General features: G+C 51.5%; 1 protein-coding gene across 1 annotated transcript in view; it reads right to left on the reverse strand.

Moving 5' to 3' along the window:
- CLPB (caseinolytic mitochondrial matrix peptidase chaperone subunit B) overlaps positions 1–12,085 on the reverse strand; it is a 144,881-nt gene that overhangs the window by 40,187 nt on the left and 92,609 nt on the right. The window lies entirely within an intron of this gene.

Below are 12,085 nucleotides of genomic sequence, written 5' to 3' on the forward strand. Positions count from 1 at the left end.
CTCCTCCTCCAGGAAGCTTTCTTTGAATAATCCTCTTCACCTTTCCAACCCACCCATGCCATCCTCGATATCCTTCTCTCTCTAACTCATTTACGCCCCTGGAATGAGCGGCACAGCAAGTCTGCATTCTTGGAATAGCCCATGTTTAGGAAAGCCACGGTGGCAGTCATCCAGCCAATGGAAGTGAGGGGATTATCTCCAATTTTTTGTTAATTAGAAAACCCATCCAATTTTGAGGGTATTTTTCGGGGACTGAGTTGGGGGTGTACCCCATCCAAACTCCTAAATGTTCTTCCTTCCAGCAGGTGGGCGATTGATAGCCCAAGCCTCCACTAACAGGCAGGACCCAGCCCCACTTTCTCCCACAGAATGGGATCCTCTGTCACATGAGCCATGGTGACCCCCTGCTCTCGCGTGCTGGGAGGGAGGAGAAGGCCCCGCCACCGGCCTGTTTGCCGGTGTTTTCCTGTTAGGGGAGTGACCCTGACGGAAGTTAAAAAAATAAATAAATAGCAAGCAATCCAATTTCTGCCGTTGTTATCAGTCTGCGGCTGAAAGGCGCCATCAGCCCTGATGGTTCATCTGGAGCAATAACTCGTTTGCCGGTCCCGGCGGAGCGGCCAGCCCTGGAGGAGTGACCGGCCCTGGCAGGATGGAAGCGGGTGGGGCCCGCTGTGCCTCCCTCCGGCGCCTTATATATCACCAGGATTAGACGCCTTTTGCCGTGCCAGCCCTCCACCAGCACCCTCCTCCCCTGACGCCGGGATGCAAGGCTCCGGCTGGGGCCGCTGGTGAGGACGTAGCCAGATCAGGGATGTGCGGGAAATGAAGTTGATTTCCCGCCACATTGCAATAATAATGATAATACTACTACTAATAATAATGATGGAATTTTTAAAGGCTTACTATGTGCCAGGCACTGTACTAAGCGCTGGGGTACCTGGATTGGACACAGTCCCTGTTCCATATGGAGCTCACAGTCTTAATTCCCAATTTACAAATGAGGCAACTGAGGCATAGTAGTAAAGTGACTTGCCCAAGATCGTGGCCGAGCCAGGATTAGAACCCAGGTCCTTCTGATTTGGAAGCCCGTGCTCTATCACGTTTTTTCTCCTGTCATATCAGACTGGGTCCCCCAAATGCCAAGGACTGAAGCACTGGAGACGTCTCTCACCACCCTTCATCCCATGTTCTCCGTGGTCTCTGACCACTGTCCTCCTCAGCTACAGCTGGCCGGTGGCCCTGGATGCATGTCTGGTAGTGGGGAGGATGGTGGGCCTGATGGACCAAAGGGGAATGATGTGAAAGAGGGGGAGAGAGAGAGAGGAAGAGACAGAGAGAGGGAGAGAGAGGGAGTTCAGAGGGGAGGAGCTGGGGAGCTTGTGAAAGGAGGGGAATTTCCTCGGTCACCCGGCGGTTCACAGGTGGTCATACTTCCTCCTTCTAAGGATCCCCTGGAGGTTTGCTAAGCTTTACACAGGATGTGTGTATGTGTATGCTGCCTGGTCTCCTCCAGACCTGGAGGATTGCAGCCCTCCCCCTTACCCCTGGGTGTTGGACATGTCAGTCGCTGCTGAGCTGGAGTTTCTAGCCTCTAAAGTGCCCCAATGTAACTCCTCTTACAGAGAAATGCTGGTGGTGCTCCTTGGGCGGGGTGGACTCCTGCTCTGAGGGCGGCAGTGGTGTGGCCTTCTCTGTAGAACATCACAGGGCACAGGAGTGCTTGGGTCTGGGCACACTGCATCCCACTCTCTAGGCAGCCACAGTGGGGACTGCGCTAGAGAAGCAGCGTGGCTCAGTGGAAAGAGCATGGTCTTTGGAGTCAGAGGTCATGGGTTCAAACCCTGGCTCCACCAATTGTCAGCTGGGTGACTTTGGGCAAGTCACTTCACTTCTCTGGGCCTCAGTTACCTCATCTGTAAAATGGGGATGAAGACTGTGAGCCCCCAGTGGGACAACCCGATCACCTTGTAAACTACCCTGCGCTTAGAACAGTGCTTTGCACACAGTAAGCGCTTAACAAATGCCATTATTATTTTCTTTTAGACTGTGAGCCCACTGTTGGGTAGGGACTGTCTCTATATGTTGCCAACTTGTACTTCCCAAGCGCTTAGTACAGTGCTCTGCACACAGTAAGTGCTCAATAAATACGATTGATGATGATGACTGCGCTGGGCACAGGCCCTTCATCTTGGGTTGGGGGAAAGTGCCCCGAGCTAGGCCTTGGCTTTTAGCCACCATGAGGCTCTGATGCGAGGCTCTGGGCTGGTTTCTCCTGGGCTCTGAGACTCGAACGACTGGTCCGTACCTGTGGGTCCTCAGCAGCTGGTCCAGGAGAAGGCCTGCATCCCACTCTCACCCGCTGCTGCCCGCCCCCTGGTCTGTCCCACTCTACCATCCCACCGTGAGCGCCTCACACAGCTGACTGCCCCTCATGTCAGTCCCAGCCAGATGAGGTTAGTCAGTCACATTTATTGAGCACTTACTGTGTGCAGAGCACTCTACTAAGCACTTGGGAGGGTATAACAGATACATTCTCTGCCCACAACAAGCTTACAGCCTAGAGGGGGAGAGAGACCTTAATATAAACAACTAAATTACAGGTATGTACATTAGTGCTGTGGGGCTGGAGGGGCCGATGAATAAAGGCAGCAAGTCAGGGTGATGCAGAAGGGAGTGGAAGAAAAAGAAAAGAGGGCTTAGTCATTCATTCATTCATTCATTCAATCGTATTTATTGAGCGCTTACTGTGTGCAGAGAAGGCCACTTGGAGGAGATGCGCCTTCCGTAAGGCTTTGGAAGCTGCACTTCCCAAGCGCTTAGTACAGAGCACACAGTAAGCGCTCAATAAATATGACAATGAATGAAGCAGGGGAGAGTCACTGTCTGTCGGACATGCGGAGGGAGGGCGTTTCAGGCCAGAGGCAGGGTGCGGGCGAGAGGTCAGCGGCAAGATAGACGAGACTGAGGTACAGTGAGAAGGTTAGCAGTAGAGGAGTGAAGTGTGAGGGCTGGGTTGTAGTACGAGAATAGCGAGGTGAGGTAGGAGGGGGCAAAGTGATTGAGCGATTTAAAGTCAATGGTGAGGAGTTTCTGTTGGACATGGAGGGGGATAGGCAACCACTGGAGCTTGCTGAAGAGAGGGAAACCGTGGCCTGAACGTTTTAGTAGAAAAATGAGCCAGGCAGCAGAATGAACTATGAACTGGACTGGAGAGAGGCCTTTTCATAGCCGACAAATGATCATTCTCCCCACCTTCAAAGCCCTATTGAAGGCATGCCTCCTCCAAGAGGCCTTCCCTAACTAAGCCCCCATTTCCCCTTCTCCCACTCTCTCCTGCGTTGTCTTAGAATTGGATTTACACCTTTTATCCATCCCTCCCTCTGTCCCAAAGCCCTTACGCCCAGATCTGTAACTGGTTTATATTAATGTCTGTCTCCCCCTCTAGACTGCGAGCTTGTTGTGGTTCGGGAGTGTGTCTACCGACTCTTCCCAAGCGCTTAGTACAATGTTCTGCATTTAATAAATGCTCGACAAATGGGATTGATTGACTGATTGAAGCCAACACAGAGCCAGGCGCGCTCTCTGATTCCACCCCTCGGTGCCGGCCCTGGGGATGACCTGGATGGAGGCTCCCAAGCCAGGAAGAGTCAGTGGGCTGCATGTTCCCCTGCTCTGCGGTTGAATTTGGGGCCTGGGGCCATTTTCGTTCCTTCTGGTCTCTCAGGCTGCTACGCAAGGTGCCCCCGGGACCGGACAGGCCCGTCCTGGAGGAAAGGACCACGTGGGCCCCTGTTTCTCAATTGAAGTCACAATCAATTACCATCACCCCCCAGCCCACCCTCACCTGCCAGCGGCAGGGGTTGGCCGCCAGTCCGGGCACAGTTACTAATTGTGCCCGCTGGCTTCTCTCCTTCTTGATGTAACATGGCACCGTCCCAGCTCGGGCGGCACTTCCAGGAAAGCCCTCCAAGGTCAGAGCTGTTGTCGGAGGGGGCAGGGCCGGGGGAGGAGGAGAGGGAGACGGGAGCCAGGTCTTAGAGTTGAGGCCACTGAACCAGGGACAGGGCCCTGGAGTGGCATGAGGGGAGTGGGGGAGGGAGGGGAAGGAGGGAGAGAGGGAGGGAGCCAGGCCAGCCGGAAAGAGGCACACAGTTCTTTCCACAGAAAGTCCCACCCCGCTGGACATCTTTCTGGCTGTAGACAGGAGATGGGAGAGGGAAGGGAAGGAGGGCGCCTAAGGGGAGGGGACAAGAGGCCTGGCAGAAGAGCTAACAATAATAATAATAATAATAATAATAATAATAATGATTGTGGTACAGAGAAGCAGCGTGGCTCAGTGGAAAGAGCCCGGGCTTGGGAGTCAGGTCGTGGGTTCTAATCCCAGCTCCGCCACTTGTCAGCTGTGTGACTTTGGGCAAGTCACTTCGCTTCTCTGTGCCTCAGTTCCCTCACCTACAAAATGGGGATTAAGACCGTAAGCCGCAAGAGGGACAACCTAATCACCTTGTATCCCCCCGCCCCAGCACTTGGAACAGTGCTTTGCACATAGTAAGCGCTTAACAAATACCATCATTTTTTTTTTAATTTTTACTTGTTAAGTGCTTACTATGCGCCAGGCACTGTACCAAATGTTGGGGAAGATACAAGCAAATCGGGTTGGACACAGTCCCTGTCCCACCTAGGGCTTACATTCTTAATCCATCATTTTACAGATGACGTAACTGAGGCACAGCAGTGAAGTGACTTGCCCAAGGTCACACCGCAGACAAGCGCCAGAGCTGGGATTAGAACCCATGACCTTCTGACTCAAAGGCCTATGCTCTCTCCACTTCACCACGCTGCTGCACTTGAGACTCTAAGTTGCCAGCCATTTACTGAGTGGCTACTGTGTGCAGCATACTGCACTGCATGCTTGGGACAGTGCGATAGATATGTGGGGGTTTTTTAAGCACTCACTACGTGCCAAACACTGCAGTATGCTCTGGGGTGGATACGAGAAGCAGCATGGCTCAGTGGAAAGTGGCTTGCCCAAAGTCACAAAGTTGACAACTGGCGGAGCCGGAATCTGAACCCATGACCTCTGACTCCCAAGCCTGAGCTCTTTCCACTGAGTCACACTGCTTCTCTAATAATAATGATAACAAAATAATAATAATGAAAATAATAATAATAATGATGATGGTATTTGTTAAGCACTCTAAGTGCTGGGGTAGATACAAGCTAATCAGGCTGGACACACAGTCCTTGTCCCATATGGGGCTCACAGTCTTAATCCCCATTTTACAGATGAGGCAACTGAGTCACTGAAAAGTGAAGTGACTTGCCCAAGGTCACACAGCAGACAAGTGGCAGAGCTGGGATTGAACCCAGGTCCTTCTGATTCCCAGGCCTGTGCTATAATCAATCAATCAATCAATCGTATTTATTGAGCGCTTACTGTGTGCACAGCACTGTACTAAGCGCTTGGGAAGTACAAGTTGGCAACATATAGAGACAGTCCCTACCCAACAGTGGACTCACAGTCTAGAAGGGGGAGACAGAGAACAAAACCAAACATATTAACAAAATAAAATAAATACAATAGATATGTACAAGTAAAATAAATATATGGAGTAATAAATATGTACAAACATATATACATATATACAGGTGCTGTGGGGAAGGGAAAGAGGTAAGACGGGGGGATAGAGAGGGGGACGAGGGGGAGAGGAAGGAGGGGGCTCAGTCTGGGAAGGCCTCCTGGAGGAGGTGAGCTCTCAGTAGGGCCTTGAAGGGAGGAAGAGAGCTAGCTTGGCGGATGGGCAGAGGGAGGGCATTCAGGGCCAGGGGGATGACGTGGGCCGGGGGTCGACGGCGGGACAGGTGAGAATGAGGCACGGGGAGGAGAGATTAGTGGCACAGGAGTGGAGGGTGCGGGCTGGGCTGGAGAAGGAGAGAAGGGAGGTGAGGTAGGAGGTAGTGCTATATCCACTAGACATCTCTGCCTGGATGTCCTCCCGCCACCTAAAACTCAACATGTCCAAGACTGAGCTCCTTACCTTCCCTCCTAAACGCTGTCTTCTTGACTTTCCCGTCACTGTGGACGGCACTACCATCCTTACCGTCTCACAAGTCCACAACTTTGGTATCATCCTTGACTCCCCTCTCTCATTCACCGCACACATCCAATCCGTCACTGAAACCTGCCGGTGTCACCTTCACAACATCGCCAAGATCCGCCCTTTCCTCTCCATCCAAACCACTACCACGTTAGTATAATCACTCATCCTATCCTGACTGAATTAGTGAGTCAGCCTCCTCTCTGACCTCCCAACCTCCTGTCTCTCCCCACCTCAGGCTATACTTCACTCTGCTGCCCAGATTATCTTTCTACAGAAACGTTCTGGGCATGTCACTCCCCAGTCCTCAAAAATCTCCAGTGGTTGCCTATCAATCTCCATAGCAAGCAAAAACTCCTCACTATTGGCTTCAAAGCTCTCCATCACCTTGCCCCCTCCTACCTCACCTTCCTTCTCTGCTTCTCCATCCCAGCTCACACACTCTGTTCCTCCAGTGCTAACCTTCTCATTGGGCCTCATTCTCGCCTGTCCCGCCATCGACCCCGGCCCACGTCCTACCTCCGGCCTGGAATGCCCTCCCTCCTCACATCCACCAAACAATCACACTTCCCCCATTCAAAGCCCTACTGAAGGCTCATCTCCTCCAAGAGGCTTTCCCAGACTAAGCCCCCTTTTCCTCAGCTCCCCCTCTCCATCGCCCTGACTCGCTCCCTTTCCTCTACCCTCCCCCTCCACAGCACCTGTGTATATATGTACATATCTATAATTCTCTTTATTTATATTAATGCCTGTTTACCTGTTTTGATGTGTGTATATCTATAATTCTATTTACTTATACTGATGTTACTGATAGCTGTTTTCTTGTTTTGATGTCCGTCTCCCCCCTTCTAGACTTTAAGCCCGTTGTAGGCAGGGATTGTTTCTCTTTATTGCTGAATTGTACTTTCCAAGCGCTTAGTACAGTGCTCTGCACACAGCACATGCTCAACAGGACCTGGGAACTGGAGGATCTGGGCTCTACTTCTGCCTCTGCCAATTGGTTGCTGTGTGACTTTGGGCAAGTTTCTCAACTTCTCTGAGCCTCAGTTACCTCATCTCTAAGGAACACGGTTCTGGAGACAGAAGAACTGGGCTCTAATCCCAGCTCTGCCAATTGGTTGCTGCGTTACCTTGGGAAAGTCGCTTTTCTCTGTGCCTCAGTTCCCTTATCTGCAAAACGGAGGATTCGATACCTGTTCTCCCTCCTATTTAGACTGTGAGCCCCATGTGGGACCTGATGATCTTGTATCTACTCCAGTGCTTACTACTGTGCTTGGCACACAGTAAGTGTGTAGCAAATGCCACTATTATTATTAATATCATCATTAATAATAATAATAAATAACAACAACAACAACAAAAAAATGGGGATAAAATCCCCCCCTGCTCACCCAACTGGGACTGTGAGCCACTCTCGGACAGGGACTCTATCCAGTCTGATAAACTTGCATCTACCCCAGTGCTTAACAAGTACCATAAAAAAAACCCAATGAAAAATCAACAAAAAATACTAATGCTGTGGCACTTTAGTACTTCGTACTTGACCACTTCAGCACTAAATAATACACATACTCACTTTTTGTCTTTCATCTATCTGTAAATGATTTCAGCCTGGGTCTCCCCCATCAGACTGCAAGCTCTTTAAGAGCAGTGATCCTATTATATTGTCCTTTTCCAAGTGCTAAGTACAGTGCTCTGCACAGAGCAGGCGCTTAATATATTCATTCATTCATTCAATCATATTTATTGAGCGCTTACTCTGTGCAGAGCACTGTACTAAGTGCTTGGGAAGTACAAGTCGGCAACATATAGAGACGGTCTCTACCCAGCAACGGGCTCACAGTCTAGAAGGGGGAGACAGACAACAAAACAAAACATATGGAACGAGTTGTCTACACTCGCTGCCTAGAATTCCTCAACAACTCTCTCCTCGACCCCCTCCAGTCTGGCTTCCGTCCCCTACATTCCACAGAAACTGCCCTCTCAAAGGTCATCAATGACCTCCTGCTTGCCAAATCCAATGGCTCCTACTCTGTCCTAATCCTCCTCAACCTCTCAGCTGCCTTTGACACTGTGGAACACCCCCTTCTTCTCAATACGCTATTTGACCTTGGCTTCACAGACTCCGTCCTCTCCTGGTTCTCCTCTTACCTCTCCGGTCGTTCTTTCTCAGTCTCTTTTGCAGGCTCCTCCTCCCCTTCCCATTCTCTTACTGTGGGGGTTCCCCAAGATTCAGTGCTTGGTCCCCTTCTGTTCTCGATCTACATGCACTCCCTTGGTGACCTCATTCGCTCCCACGGCTTCAACTATCATCTCTACGCTGATGACACCCAGATCTACATCTCTGCCCCTGCTCTCTCCCCCTCTCTCCAGGCTCGCATCTCCTCCTGCCTTCAGGACATCTCCATCTGGATGTCTGCCCGCCACCTAAAGCTCAACATGTCGAAGACTGAAATCCTTGTCTTCCCTCCCAAACCTTGTCCTCTCCCTGACTTTCCCATCTCTGTTGACGGCACTACCATCCTTCCCGTCTCACAAGCCCGCAACCTTGGTGTCATCCTCGACTCCGCTCTCTCATTCACCCCTCACATCCAAGCCGTCACCAAAACCTGCCGGTCTCAGCTCCACAACATTGCCAAGATCCGCCCTGTCCTCTCCATCCCAACCGCTACCCTGCTCATTCAAGCTCTCATCCTATCCCGTCTGGACGACTGCATCAGCCTTCTCTCTGATCTCCCATCCTCGTGTCTCTCTCCACTTCAATCCATACTACATGCTGCTGCCCGGATTATCTTTGTCCAGAAACGCTCTGGGCATATCACTCCCCTCCTCAAAAATCTCTGTGGCTACCAATCAATCTGCGCATCAGGCAGAAACTCCTCACCCTGGGCTTCAAGGCTGTCCACGACCTCGCCCCCTCCTACCTCACCTCCCTTCTCTCCTTCTACAGCCCAGTCTGCACCCTCCGCTCCTCCACCACTGATCTCCTCACCGTACCTCGCTCTCGCCTGTCCCGCCATCGACCCCCGGCCCACGTCATCCCCCGGGCCTGGAATGCCCTCCCTCTGCCCATCCGCCAAGCTAGCTCTCTTCCTCCCTTCAAGGCCCTGCTGAGAGCTCACCTCCTCCAGGAGGCCTTCCCAGACTGAGCCCCTTCCTTCCTCTCCCCCTCGTCCCCCTCTCCACCCCCCCATCTTACCTCCTTCCCTTCCCCACAGCACCTGTATATACGTATATATGTTTGTACATATTTTTTACTCTATTTATTTATTTATTTAATTTGTACATATCTATTCTATTTATTTTATTTTGTTAGTATGTTTGGTTTTGTTCTCTGTCTCCCCCTTTTAGACTGTGAGCCCACTGTTGGGTACGGACTGTCTCTGTATGTTGCCAATTTGTACTTCCCAAGCACTTAGTACAGTGCTCTGCACATAGTAAGCGCTCAATAAATACGATTGATGATGATGATGATATGGACAGGGGTCAAAATCGTCAGAAATAATAGAATTATAGCTATATGCACATCATTAACAAAATAAATAGAATAGTAAATATGTGCAAGTAAAATAAATAGAGTAACAAATCTGTACAAATATATACAAATGCTGTGGGGAGGGGAAGGAGGTAGGAGAGGAAAAAGTGGGGGGGTCAGTCTGGTTCGGGGGGGTCGCGTAACATATATATGACTGATGGGGAACACCATCACCTTCCCTGTCCCAGAAGCCTGCAACCTTGGTGTCATCTTCATCTCTTCCCTATCTTTCTACTCTCATATTCAACCTACTGCCAAATCCTGCCAGTTTTTACTAAAAGGCAGACTCTTCTTGTCACCCAAACAGCTACTGCCCTGCTCCAAGCTCTCGTCACAATCCGACTAGACTATTGGAGCAGCCTCCTCTCTGGTCTCCCTGCCTCTGGCCTCTCTCCACCTGCCCAGATCATTTTGTTGTCATTTAAACAGTGTGGCTCAGTGGAAAGGGCACAGGCTCAGGAGTCAGGGATCATGGGTTCCAATCCCTGCTCTGCCACTTGTCAGCTGTGTGACTTTGGCCAAGTCACTTCACTTCTCTGGGCCTCAGTTCCCTCATCTGTAAAATGGGGATTAAGACTTTGAGCCCCATGTGGGACAACCTGATAACCCTGTATCCCCTCTTCCCTTAAAACAGTGCTTTGCACATAGTAAGCACTTAACAAATACTATTATTATAATTATTACTGTACTCTCCCAAGCTCATAGTAAAGTGCTTTGCTCTCAGTAAGTGCTCAATAAAGACGATTGGATGAATGAATGAAGTGCTGCTCAGCACATCTCCCCACGCCTCAAAACCCCAGCGTCGATTCTCATCTTCCATGTCAAGCCAAAACTCCTTCTGGACGGCTTCCAGTCTCTTCCTGGATCCCTCCCCCACCTCCCCCCAGCTTAATACAGATCAACTCACCCTACCTGCTACTCCCAGCTTGCTCCCTTCACTGCTACCAAGCCTATCTGCTGACTGTTCCTGGCTCTTGACTCTCCTGCCTCCATCCCTTGCTTACACTGTTCCCCTGGACCGGAATCTGTCACAACACAGCTCTTCCCACAGTCAAAGCCCATGATGGTAAAATCCCACCTCCTCCAAAAAGTCCTCCCCATGTCCTCTGCCCCAGCGCAGGCTGTACAAACGCCATGGCTATTTCTAGCCCTGGGAGACTTATTTTCTCAGATCCTCAGTACCAGAAAGGCTGTTTTCAGGCAGAAAAGACCAGCAGGGTGGGTGTCGTAATTCAGGGGTTCCCCCAAGCCCACTGTGTGAAAGGCTGGGAGGGACAATGGGCTGCATTGGGCAAACCCCAGCAATCTGTGAGAGGTGGGTCTCAGCAGGTAGGGCACGGGAGGCTGCAAGGCTTGCCAGGGGCAGCAGAGCCTTGGGTTGCCCACGGCCACGAGGGACCCGGTGGGATGGGACTATGTGGGCTGAGGCTATGGGGAGCTGGTTGGCGCGAGCCGCGGCTTGGCTCTTGAATGACCAGTCCAGAGACCTGACCGCCAACTGTCCAGTCACAGCTGGAGAGTTGAAGTTAGTCTGAAGTTGGGGCAGGTTAGGGGAGTCCCGGTCCTCTGCCCACTGTGCCCCGGGAGGAGCCTCAGCATGGGAAAGGATTCTGGCCGGGACCATGGCAGACTCTCAGGTGGGCCCCAGAAGGACCGGGCCAGGGAGCCCACGGTGGTTCCAGGTCCTCTCTGCTGGGCAATTGGTTGCCGACAGCAGGAAAACACCACACATGGGATCATGTCTGGGATTCTCCGTCCAGCAGGCTCCAGGTGGACCCCATCTCTGCCCAGGGAGAGCAGGGCTCTCCCTCAGACGTTGGGGCAGAAGGCCACAGAGACAACCGTGGCCCCCATTCCTGCTTTACATGAGGATGGAGGGCAGAGCTGGAAAAGGAGGAGCCCCATGAGGGGGCTGAGGTGCTGGGCCCTTCACCTTCCTCCTCTTCCCCCTCCTCCTGTCATTCTTCTCCAAGAATGTCCCCGGCCAGAGCCCCCACGGCTCCCCTCACGGCTCTGTGAGGACAGAGATGCAGGGTGTTTTGTTCAAAAACACTCTAAACCACAAATTAAAACTACATATGGAATTCTCTTGTTATTCTGTCACCGGGATATGCAAATCGAATACACGGTGGGGACCTATCAGTCAAGTCTGGCTGCCAATTCATTCTGGGAGCGGGATTAAAATGGGCAATAAATTCTGCGGGCGTCTCGGCGGAGAGAGGATCCAGGCTCGAGTGGGAATGAGGGCCCGTTACCCCCGCGTCCCCATCGGCTGCATATTCATCAGCGAGAGGCCGGTGGCCCATATTTTTGCTTTCTCTTCTGCCATGTAAATGTATATGCATATATATTCCAACCCTCTCCTCTGTCTGCTGTTTAGAGCTTTTCAAAATTAAATGTTTGGTGAGAAAACCACTTCCGTCACACCGGCGTGCGCTGGCCCACCCAT

The sequence above is a fragment of the Tachyglossus aculeatus genome, chromosome 2 (genome assembly GCF_015852505.1).
Source record: "Tachyglossus aculeatus isolate mTacAcu1 chromosome 2, mTacAcu1.pri, whole genome shotgun sequence".
Classification (NCBI taxonomy): Eukaryota; Metazoa; Chordata; class Mammalia; order Monotremata; family Tachyglossidae; genus Tachyglossus; species Tachyglossus aculeatus.